The sequence below is a fragment of the Octopus bimaculoides genome, chromosome 1 (assembly GCF_046866305.1).
Source record: "Octopus bimaculoides isolate indiv1 chromosome 1, ASM4686630v1, whole genome shotgun sequence".
Classification (NCBI taxonomy): Eukaryota; Metazoa; Mollusca; class Cephalopoda; order Octopoda; family Octopodidae; genus Octopus; species Octopus bimaculoides.
The window spans coordinates 166,064,462-166,076,961 of record NC_142928.1 but is presented as its reverse complement, the minus strand read 5'-3'; positions in this window follow the sequence as shown (position 1 = coordinate 166,076,961).

Below are 12,500 nucleotides of genomic sequence, written 5' to 3'. Positions count from 1 at the left end.
TAAAAGAGTAAGCATCGTAGACTATGGTAAGGTAATATTTAGCCCCACTTAAACGTGGATGTTCTGTTAGAACAAACTATACAGCGGTAGTTACCATGAGAGAAACATGCAAAATGAACTCTTGTTTATCTCGCTAACGGGGAGATAAATCTCTGCCATTTCCAACACCGAGACCACCAGATCACGTGATTTCGACCTTCTTTGATCTTGTCAATGACGGCCGATCGGGTACTAAAGGTAGCAGCGATTCACCTCGCCGCCAGCGATATATAGAATAACATTGCCAGAATATAGAATGTAGAATGTATCCATAAAATCCAAGTATTGAATCCGATTCCTAAAGTGTAACCTCCTCTGGCTGACTTATTGAAGTAACATAGATTGATTAAGCGGTGGCATCAAAATTCTGCCACTACCAAGCGAAGTTGCCATCGGTTAACTTGTCTGTCAGTTCTATTATGTATCAAGTGTACTTGATCACTTAAATACTTACGGACACGTGCCTACAATTGTCGGTTGAGATGAGCACTGATCGAGTAGGTATATGATCAAAGCTGTTGAGCCATGACCATCGCAACTTTTGTAGGGTAGACAGTGAATCTTTCTTTCCTTTCAGTGTCATTAGGTAGAGGAACAACCATTGGTGACTTCCTTGAGAAATGCTAGGCGGTTGTCATAGCATTTATTCTTATGGGTGATTTTCCATTACTTTGATACGATTTTTCTGTCTGGGAACTCAGAACGTAAAACGTAGGAACAACTTCTGCATAACAAACTATTCAATGCTCTAACGATTTCGCTAATCTTCCGAGCTGGAGAGAAAGTAGTTTTATAAACCTCGAAAACATGAAAGCAAGATTGGCTTCGGCTGCATTTGAGCAGGGAATTTAAACAATCGTAAGGCATTTATTTTGTCCAACGTTCTAACAATTCTGCCATTTTGTTTCCTGAGTCTATCTAAAAATGTACCTACGGCTACATTATTCAATGTATAATAAAGGGTGGTGAATTAGCTGAATCATTAGTGTTGGACATAATGTTTTTTAGCATTTGGTTTGGCTGTTTATTTTCTGAGTCATCTTTGACTTTCATCCTTTCCGAAGCGATAAAATAAGGTATCAGTCAAGATTCTCCTCATATTGGAAATTAGAAATGAATATTAGTTTCAAATTTTGGCACAAGACCAGCAATTTAGGAGGAGGGGCTAAGTCAATTACACGGACCTCAGTGATCAACTAGTACTTATTTTATCAACATCGAAAAGATGAAAAGCAAAGTCGACCTCCACGGCATTTGAACTCAGAACGTAAAGGTGGACGAAACGCTGCTAAGTATTTTGTCCGTCTTGTTAACGATTCAGGCAGCTCACCGCCTTATTGGAAATTAATTTTAAATATACTTCCCGTGATATGGCGGAAAAACTGCCAAATAATAATTTCTATGTACTAGCGGAGTTACTATCTTCAGTGACATCTATTGATATATTACATGTAACATAACGGAGACATGTTTACATGTTTCACACTTGGTGGTAACATACAAGAATTATATGACACCTGATGGCAACATGTATAAATAATATGACACCTGGTGCTGACATGTATAACTACGAGGGGGTGCTGAAATGTTCCTGGTTTGGGGTAAAAGAAAATAGAAGAGGATCAGTTAATTATGATTTTATTCAACATACTCCCCTCTCATATTCACACACTTATTGCAGCGGTCCTTCAGTTTTTCTAAGCCCTGTAAAAGAACTCCGAAGGTTAGGGCTCCAGCCAGGCCTTCTGCAATACTTTTAAAGCCAGGAACTTTTCATCACCCCTTTGTATATGACACCTACTGTTCATACATGTTTGTATGTGTGTGTACGTGCGTGCGTGCGTGCGTGCGTGTGTCCGTGTTTAGTTATATGACACCTGTCGATAACATACATAATTAGATGATGCCTCGTGGTGGCATATTTAGCTACATGACACCTTTGCTAACATATTACTATATGAAACCAGGTGGTGCCATGCATAGTTATATAACAGGTGACAGAAACTGTATACACATTTGACACCTGATGATGATGGATATCTAATATTACATCTGAATGTATCCTAAATTTATGATACGTACAGTTATATCATCTATAGTGTTTAGAAACACGTGGTGGTGAGATGCATAATTCTATGTCATTTGATGGTAATGTAATAAATATATGACATATGAAGATGAAATATAGGAACAGGTACAAAATCGATTTTCCGGAAACTTTGGTTCAGCGTTTCCGGGTAACTGATTTTTCTAAACCAGGGATGGTCACCTTTGTCGGCACACTCTAAATTAAACACATATTAAATTTCTTTAATTAATTAGGCGCAGGCACGGCTGTGTTGTGAGAAGCTTCCTTCCAGGCCACATGACTGGAGGTTCAATCCCACTATAGATAGCATCCGGCCAACCAAAGCCTTGTCAGTGGATTTGATAGACGGAAACTGAAAGAAACCCGTCGTTTTTTTTTCTTATTAATACTTTGCATGTGTTACATCCTCACGTTCTTGTTTTTTCTTGTCTTTTTCTCGTTTTTAATTATATATATATATATATATATATATATTGGAAAGTTTGGATTTCTGAGTACCTTAATTTTATATATATATATATATATATATATATATATATATATATATATATATATATATATATATAATTATATATATAATGTATATATCTGTGTGTGTGTCTGTATTTGTACCCCCATCACCGCTTAACAACCTGTGTTGGTGCGTTTATGTACCCGAAAATTAGGGAAGGAGACCGATAGAGCAAGTACTAGGCTTAAAAAATAAGTCCTGGGGTCGATTTGTTCGACTAAAATCCTTCAAGGTGGTGCTCCAGCATGGCTGCAGTAATATGACTGAAACAAATAAAAGAATAAAGGAATTAAATGAAATACAGGTACCGGTACATTAGTATAAATTATAGAAGTTTATTAATACTATACTGTAGAAGTTACTAGTAAACTAGTCAGGGAGCCGCGGGAATTTGAAGTTCTTGATTGTAAAATAATGCGGATTATAAGATATTCCGGACCACCCGTATCCAGAAAATCGATGCTGTATCTATAATATAACAGATGAAGGTGATGTATATATTTGCATGTCCCCGCGTGGTCACTTATATTCATATGTCGCCGTTGTTTAAACCCAGGTCAGCTTTTGAAGAACAGTTTTATGATCAAAGGTTATCCAGTTAACTATTTCGTCTTTTCGTATATCACCAACAATGTTATGCGATGTCTTTCCCCTTTGAAAACTTTATGGAGTGTTTTAAGGGTGAATTGAGTGTTATATCAAGCAGATTGGGCGATCATGTAGGAACAACTAATTTGTTAGCTCAACGTACTCATATGATAAATGTTGATAGTATGATCAGTTATATGAGGGATGGTACCATAATATAAATATATAATCAAGTAATTGTGACATGTATGGACATATATCACATTGTAATGACATGTTTAAGCAAATACCACCCGATCATGTCACGTACAGATTTATACCGCATAATGTTGGTATGTAAAGCTATAGATTTCATTGGTTTGGTCTGGAAGAAGATGCTGTACTCTTGGCGCTCGCAAGTTCCCGAGACAAGATAGGCCTGTTTTCTATTTCTTTTGAGAAGTTTCAAGTTAACAACTGCGAGGTAAAAACATCGACAGGGAAGTCAGAGTTCTGAGGAGAAAGAAGTAAATGTAGTAGTTAATAAGGACAACGGGTGAATACACCCAGCACTGTACTAACGGGCATGAGAGTATCCCAATGTGGCTAACGGGAAAGAAAGAAGAGTGAATTGTGATTCCTTGAGTGGAGGTGGTACTAAACCGGTTATCCCCGAGGGACATATCCCACATTAGTAGTTGTGTAAGAGTTCGTTGAAGAGAAGATTATGACAACGGCACCTGGTGGAGATATTTATATTTAGACGCCATTTGATGGGTGTACGTGGGTGGTATATGGAATATGATAGTGATATGTATAGGAATATAACATCAAGCTGTGTTATATATATGAATACATGAATATATTAATATACCAATATTCATATATATATATACATATATATATATATATATATATATATATATATATATATATATATATATATATATATATATATATATATATATATGTATATATATATATATATATATATATATATATATATATATATATATATATATATATATATATATATATATATATATATATATATATATATATATATATATATATATATAAAGTGTAGTATATTGCCACTTAAGTGTGGCTGACCCCTAGGGGTGGATGTTACTGTTGCTTTTAGCCCCAGGAGGACATCTCCTCCAGCTGGCTTATCGACACACGACTGTGTCCTGTTTGCCAAGGGTAGTTATCCCTCTCACCAACATGCTGCAGATGTTGGTGAGAGGGATAACTACCCTTGGCAAACAGGACACAGTCGTGTGTCGATAAGCCAGCTGGAGGAGATGTCCTCCTGGGGCTAAAAGCAACAGTAACATCCACCCCTAGGGGTCAGCCACACTTAAGTGGCAATATACTACACTTTATCGTACAGTTACTGTTAATACTTCATTTAGAGAATTAACATTGCTTATATATATATATATATATATATATATATATATATATATATATATATATATATATATATATATATATATATATATTAGCAGAGATACCCGGCGTTGCCCGTGTATTACAAACAGTGGAGACGTGATTGCATTTGTTACCGATATCTCTGTTAACCGTCTCGATATTGTTTAGAGACAGAAGTATGTTTACTCGCAACAAGAAGCATAATTTTTTTTGCCTTGGTTAAATGTCTGGACTTGTGCAATGTCATCTGCAGGACAAGTGTTACTTGTGCTGCTATAAAATGATGTTCCTTTTGAGTTGATGCGTGGCCGTCTCGCAGATAACAATTAGCACTCAAAATAATTGCGACATTCGGAGTTGACATTCGTTCAAATATATTATAGAACATCCAAGCCTTCTTTTCGATTCATATATAAATCCAGAAAGTCTTCAAAAAAGTTACTTTAACACATTTTGTTGTTTTTGTCATTGTTTATAACAAGCTGTTAATTCATACAAAAATAGAAACTATATATTGAATTATTTAGAAGTTAATATTTAAAAAGCTTATTGAGCAAAATAAAAATCTTTAAAAATATATCTACATCCTAAAAACGATTGAAAATAAAGGCCTCACTTGAAATTCAAGATTCGAATAATAATATTTCGTATCAGGTTTGTTAAACGAAAAATATTGGCCATTGCATTCATTCAGTTTTAAAAATATGTATCATAACTTTTATTATTAAGAAATATAAGTATCTAAACAAAGAATATACAACTCAAATGTAGCATAATGATCCACAAACACTCTCTTAGAATTCAACTGTTCAAAGTCCAACGTCATGCAATGTATATGTAATTTAAATGACAACAGTTTATAGAAAAAACACTCCTTTTTTGTTTGTTTCTTTTTTGTTTGTTTGCTTTTGTTTTTCATCTCGCAAATAGACTATCAAAGGACATTGCTCTCAAAACTTCGTTTTCCTTGTTGTTTCTTTACAATTTTACAACCATAAATCAAGCCCTATTGTTTCTTCGTTTTAGAGTTTCAATCAAATAATTTTCACCTATTCAAACGTGGTAGTCTGAATCTTAGCAAGTAATACTACTTTTTATTGCATTTTACTATTTACTCTTTTACTCTTTTACTTGTTTCAATTATTTGACTGCGGCCATGTTGGAGCACCGCCTTTTTTCATAGTCGAGCAAATCGACCACAGAGCTTATTCTTTGTAAGCCTAGTACTTATTCTATCGGTCTCTTTTGCCGAACCGCTAAGTTATGGGGACGTAAACACACCAGCATCAGTTGTCAAATGATGCTGGGGGGTGGGACAAACAGACACACAAGCATATACACACACATACATATATACATATATATATATATATACATATACGACCGTCTACTTCCAGTTTCCGTCTAACAAATCCTCTCACAAGGCTTTGGTCGTCCCCAGGCTATAGTAGAAGATACTCGCCCAAGGTGCCACACAGTGGAACTGAACCGGGGACCATGTGTTTGGTTAGCAAGCTACTTACCACACAGCCACTCCTGCGCTTATATTTTTTTTCAAATCCCTTATTATTTCATTTGATTAAACAGTTGGTACAAACTATTTACACCAGTACTGTCTAAGGATGGTCTTCCACAACAAGTTATCATAGAGCATGATTACCAGTCTAAATTGAAAACTGCTGACCTTGGTAGATATTTGGCTCATTATAGCGACATCTCTATGCACAATAACACATAATAATATGAATAAATATATGTGTACCACCTTATAGAGACACATATGCGCTTACATAAATTCATCGCCACATAACTGTAGTTATATACTCTACGTTTCACCACTGGCTGGGTTTAAACCCAGAAGAGATTGTCAACTTTGTGTATGTATGTATATATATATATATATATATATATATATATATATATATATATATATATAATTATATATATATAAATTATATCTATATATAATTATATCTGTATACATATATGTATATAGATATATACATACATAGATACATAAATATTTACATATATATATATATGCACATATATACACATATATACATATACATAGATGCACGCATGCATGCACACACAAACACGCATACACATACATATAAACACCCAACCCAACGTATTGCGTTTTATACTAGATATTCTTGACATAATGCAAACTACAAAATTCAAACATTCTACTACTGTTACATTACTATAATCCCTTACTAATATACGTGTGTAGGTGTGCGCGCTTGTGAGCGTGCGTATGTATATACATATATACACACACGCATATGTGCATACATATATGTATATGCATTTATATACATACATACACAAATGCATGCATATTTGTATATACATATATACACACATACATGCATATACATATATTTATATGTATGTACGTACGTACGTATGTATGTATGTATGTATGTGTGTATGTATGTATGTATGTATGTATATATCTATGTATGTATGTATGCATGTATGCGTGTATGTATACAAACGCATAAATATAAATAATACACACATACACACACACACAACAGAAAATCATGAATTTATAAATGTAGATATATACAAATGTCCGTGCATGTGCATGCTTTGACTTCACGAAAATTTAGTATCCAAACTATCTATCCATCTGTCTATCTATCTATCTATCTATTCCTTGTCCCGACCCTACCATCACCAAACTGGAGCGCATCCTCTTCCGCTTCTTGTGGAAAGGAAGCGTTCCGATGGTTAGGCGATCCGTTTGCTGCCAACACCCGTTAAAAGGAGGACTGGGCATGCCGTGGTTGATGATGCGCAGACACGCGCTGAGACTGCGACATCTCCGGCTCTACGTAGACAGCGGTGAACAGGTGTGGTCACCGTTTGTGCGGCGCGCTTTCCCGCAGCTCGTCTCCATGACCGAACTGCAGTCATGGATCAAGAAGAGGCCGAGGAAGGGCGAATGGCACCGCGAGTGTCGCGCTGCTCTTCGGCAACTCCAACAACCCGGGTCAACCTTGAGCGACTGCATCACAACTAACGCATTCTATAGTGGATTAGTGGAGGGAAGGTACGACGACGATCTCGGGGCGAACCTGGGCGTCGACGAGGAATACCTGACCCGCCTGTTTAAGACGACCTTCGGGCCGGGACCTATGACAACTTCCAGAGATCCCTGGCCTGGCAGTGCTATCGAGAAGCACTACCCGTTCGGGATAAGCTCTACAGGCATGGCTCGAGAAACACGGGGCCGACCTGTCCGAGATGCCAGCAGAGCGACGAAACCGTTCTGCACGCACTCGTACAGTGTCCCACCATTTCCGAGTTGTGGGCTTACGTCGAACAACTGCTATCGCGTGTGGGACGAGTCGGTCTATCAGCCGAGTCTATCGTGAATATTGTCGCGCCTCCTTCCTTTAAACGGGAAGGAAGAGCTATTTTCATCGTACTTGTGGCTATGGCGAAAGAATGTGTATGGTGGACGCGTCTGAAAGGTCTAGAGACAAAGACTTTCCTCTCTGGGCAATCTCTCATCAACTTCTTCAAGTATCACCTGAAGAGGAAGTTGAGAGTAGAAAGGGAAGTCTTGTCTAGTGAATGCTTCAAAAAAAGATGGGTGAATGTAGCAAGGATGGCACGTGTGAACGACGGAGCCATCTTGAGCATAACCCTATGAACAAGAAAAAACAAAAAAAACAAAAAGGCAAAAGAGAGTCACTTACTGTTATAGTTTCTTCAATGAGAATATTGACCAAGGTTACCGTGGTCTTTTCCGTGGGCTTTTCCTTCCACGGCTAAACCTAAACTGTCCTCCCCTCTTTTTACACGAGAACATTACTGTGTGATACACGATCCCTATTGATCGGCCTTTCCTTTTCTTTTTTTTTCGATCCCTTTTGATCGAACTGCCCCTTTTTCCCTTCCTACGATCCCTTTTGATCGACACCACCAATTTTTTTTTTTTTTTTTTTTTCCTTCCTTCCCCCTCCCAAAAAGAAAAGCTCTACATTGTATTTGTCCCATCTTCGTTGAGCCCTGTGTGGCTAATAAAAGAAATGTATCTATCTATCTACTCTTTACTCTTTACTCTTTTTTACTCATTTCAGTCATCTGACTGCGGCCATGCTGGAGCACCGCCTTTAGTCGAACAAATCGACCCCTGGACTTATTCTTTGCAAGCCTTGTACTTATTCTATCGGCCTCTTTTGCCGAACCGCTAAGTGATGGGGACGTAAACACACACAAGCATATACACACACATACATACATACACATATGTACATATATACGACGGGCTTCTTTCAGTTTCCGTCTACCAAATCCACTCACAAGGCTTAGGTCGGCCCGAGGCTATAGTAGAAGACACTTGCCCAAGGTGCCACGCAGTGGGACTGAACCTAGAACACTGTGGTTGGTAAGCAAGCAACTTACCTCACAGCCACTCCCACGCCTATATACATATATATATATATATATATATATATATATATATATATATATATATATATATATATATATATATATATATATATATATATATATATATATATATATATATATATATATATATATATATATATATATATATATATATATATATATATATATATATATATATATATATATATATATATATATATATATATATATATATACACACACACACGCGCGCACACACTAACATGGAGGGAAGAGAAATGGTTAGAAATTGTGTGTGTGTCGATGAAATGCTGAATCCTATTTGGCTAACAATTCATACATCTTTTATGTAAGATGCATGTGTATAAATTACAGAAAATCTCCAGAATAAAGCTCTCACTCTTTAATACAGAAGAGGAGACAGCAGTGGCGACGGGTGGGAGTGATCTTAATAAGATGATGGGTGGTGGAAGAAGAAGGAAAGCGGAATGAGGAAGGAAGGATTAAACTTGTCACAGTCTGTTGGAACTCAGCTTGCGGCGGAAAACTGAACACTTAAATATCATGTTAAGTTCAATAATGCCTATATACACAAGAGAATGCGATACATTAAACACACAAACTCAAGTACAAACACAAACACATACACGCAGAGGCAGTAATACGCCGTGTTATGAGCGTTGCTTGTGTTTTGGGCTGTGGGTAATGGGTGGATTCTATTTGAATTTGTTCGCTTTTTTTTTTTTTGTTTTCTTTTATGTCCCTTGTGGTTATAACGAAATGACACTTTTCTTTTCCAAGTTTCTAGCAATTTCCTTTTGTATTCGTGTTCATATTTGCGTTCGTAATCTTGTATTCGTATTTTTATTGGGAGATCATGTTTTATTTCTCTTTGTATCTTTATACAGGCCATACCTCAACTTACGCCCGTAATTGGTGCCAAAACATGCGACTTAACTCGAAAAAAATTAAAAAAAGACGTAACACGATAAACCATTTTAAAAACCTTGTAAGCTTATATCTGTTTTGAATGTATTCTAATAAACGGTTCGTACATATTTCCAAATGTATTTTATTTGATTTTCCACTTCAGTATTGGATTTTAAGTGTTCTAATTTTTTTATTTTTTATGCTTTGAAATATGTTTGTTAAGATCGGAGTTAAGTCAGATAAATATATTGAATTAGAGGTTTATTTTCTTTCCGTTAATTTCATTAAAAAAGACATAAAGTTGAAAAAGATATAATTCGAAACGACGTAAGTTGAGGTATGTCTGTATTTGTATTCTTTTCTTTATTCTTTTCTTTGTTTCAGTCATTTGACTGCGTCCATGCTGTCGAATCAAATCGATCCCAGGACTTATTCTTTGTAAGCCTAGTACTTATTCTATCGGTCGCTTTTGCCGAACCGCTATGTTACGGGGACGTAAACACACCAGCATCGGTTGTCAAGCGATGTTGGGGGGACAAACACAGATACACAACATATACACACATACATATATATATATATATATACATATATACGATGGGCTTCTTTCAGTTTCCGTCTACCAAATCCACTCACAAAGCTTTGGTCGGCCCGAGGCTTTAGCAGAAGACACTTGCCCAAGGACTGAACCCGGAACCATGTGGCTGGTAAGCAAGCTACTTACCACACAGCCACTCCTGTATTCATATTTTCATTTGTATTCGTATTCTTTTTCTTTTTCTTTTACAATCACATTTGTATTTTTCGTTTGTGATTGTCTACTTTTATTTGTTTTTTGTTATTTTGTTTTTTGTTAAAAAATTATATGTATTAACATTTTAGTGACCAACCAAACAAATGCTTTGGGCATTTTATTTCATGAAATCTCTTGAAGCTGAAGACTTATCAAGGGCGCATCTCCGGTTACTACACTAAGTGTATGACAGCTGAGCACGTGCAGTCAAAATTACATGATCAAATATCCGTGCTATTTAATAATTCGACTGAGCTAGACAACGTTTATACACTCTTCTATGCTATTCAATAAAGTTATCTATGCGATAATACAGGAATTGCTTTACTCTGAACAGACTTTAATCATATTAAATATATTACTGATCTTTTACAAGCTGACGATTGTGTAATTTTCGCTGACACAAAGAATATCACTAAAGAACCCGTTTAAAATATCTAAGATCTAGTTTTAAGGCATAGGCTTAAAAGTAATGTACGTAATCTCCCAAATATTTGTCACGGATATTACTTTGGAACAAATCAACTGAATTCCTTTGATCATATCTAGAAAAACAAAGTTATTCCATCATTAGATATCAGATATGAAAACATCGGTTTAGCTTTCTCGGTCTCTTGCTTACATGTTCACATCGTTCCTTTATTGTTATTTATTGTTATGTATTATTCAATGATGGGCATTTACATGGAATGTCTTCAATGTGCCATGGATTAGTCGTGGATTAACCGGCTACATTCGGTAATCTACCTTTGCTACACTATTTCTACTATTCTAACCATTGAATTGAATTGATACGTTAAAATCACAAACAAATGATTTTCGTGTCCCCAGTCACAAGAATAGATGAAAAAAAGTATCAAATAAGAACTGGCCAGAAAGAATCCAAACAACTCTTTTGAAACTAAAATTAACCAACCATTAACGATACTGAACATCTCACAATGGATAGCAATTATCAATGAATGATTAGCACGTAAGAAATGGAGGCAGACTGCGGGGTAATATCCTAAGATAATTATTTTCCTAAAGGATTCGAGTAAAAGGTTTTAATATATTTCATTTACTTTTTGTAATATTTTCAATAAAAGATATTTAAACATGTCTTCAAATCGAATATTTTCGTTTGCTACATTATAAACGAACAAGAATTAATATTTAAGAGAAGTATTGTCTATTTCATAATATTCTATCGACCTTGGAAAGAGGAAAAGTTAAAACCAATAACGAGATTTGCAATAAAATTAAAGTAACGTAACGTTTTATATACATATACATACACATATACATACATACCTACATATATACATGTATACACACACACGTACACACACACGCACACACATGCACACGCACGCACACACACACACACACACACACGTATGCATATATATATATATATATATATATATATATATATATATATATATATATATATATATATATATATATATATATATATATATATGTATATATTAAAGACAATGGACGTTTGCTCGCTCAAAAAAAACCCCGTTGAATTTATAAATTTTAAAATTACTTCATAATAAGCAATATTTTACAAAAAGAAATTAATAATTCTACTTATTTTGTATTTTGTGCAATATTGGGTAATTGTGCAATAATCAATGGGTAAATTAGCTTAAATTTTGGCATAGGGCCAACAATTTCGAGGTAGGCAGCAAGTCGATTACATAAATCCCGGTGCTGGTACTTACTTT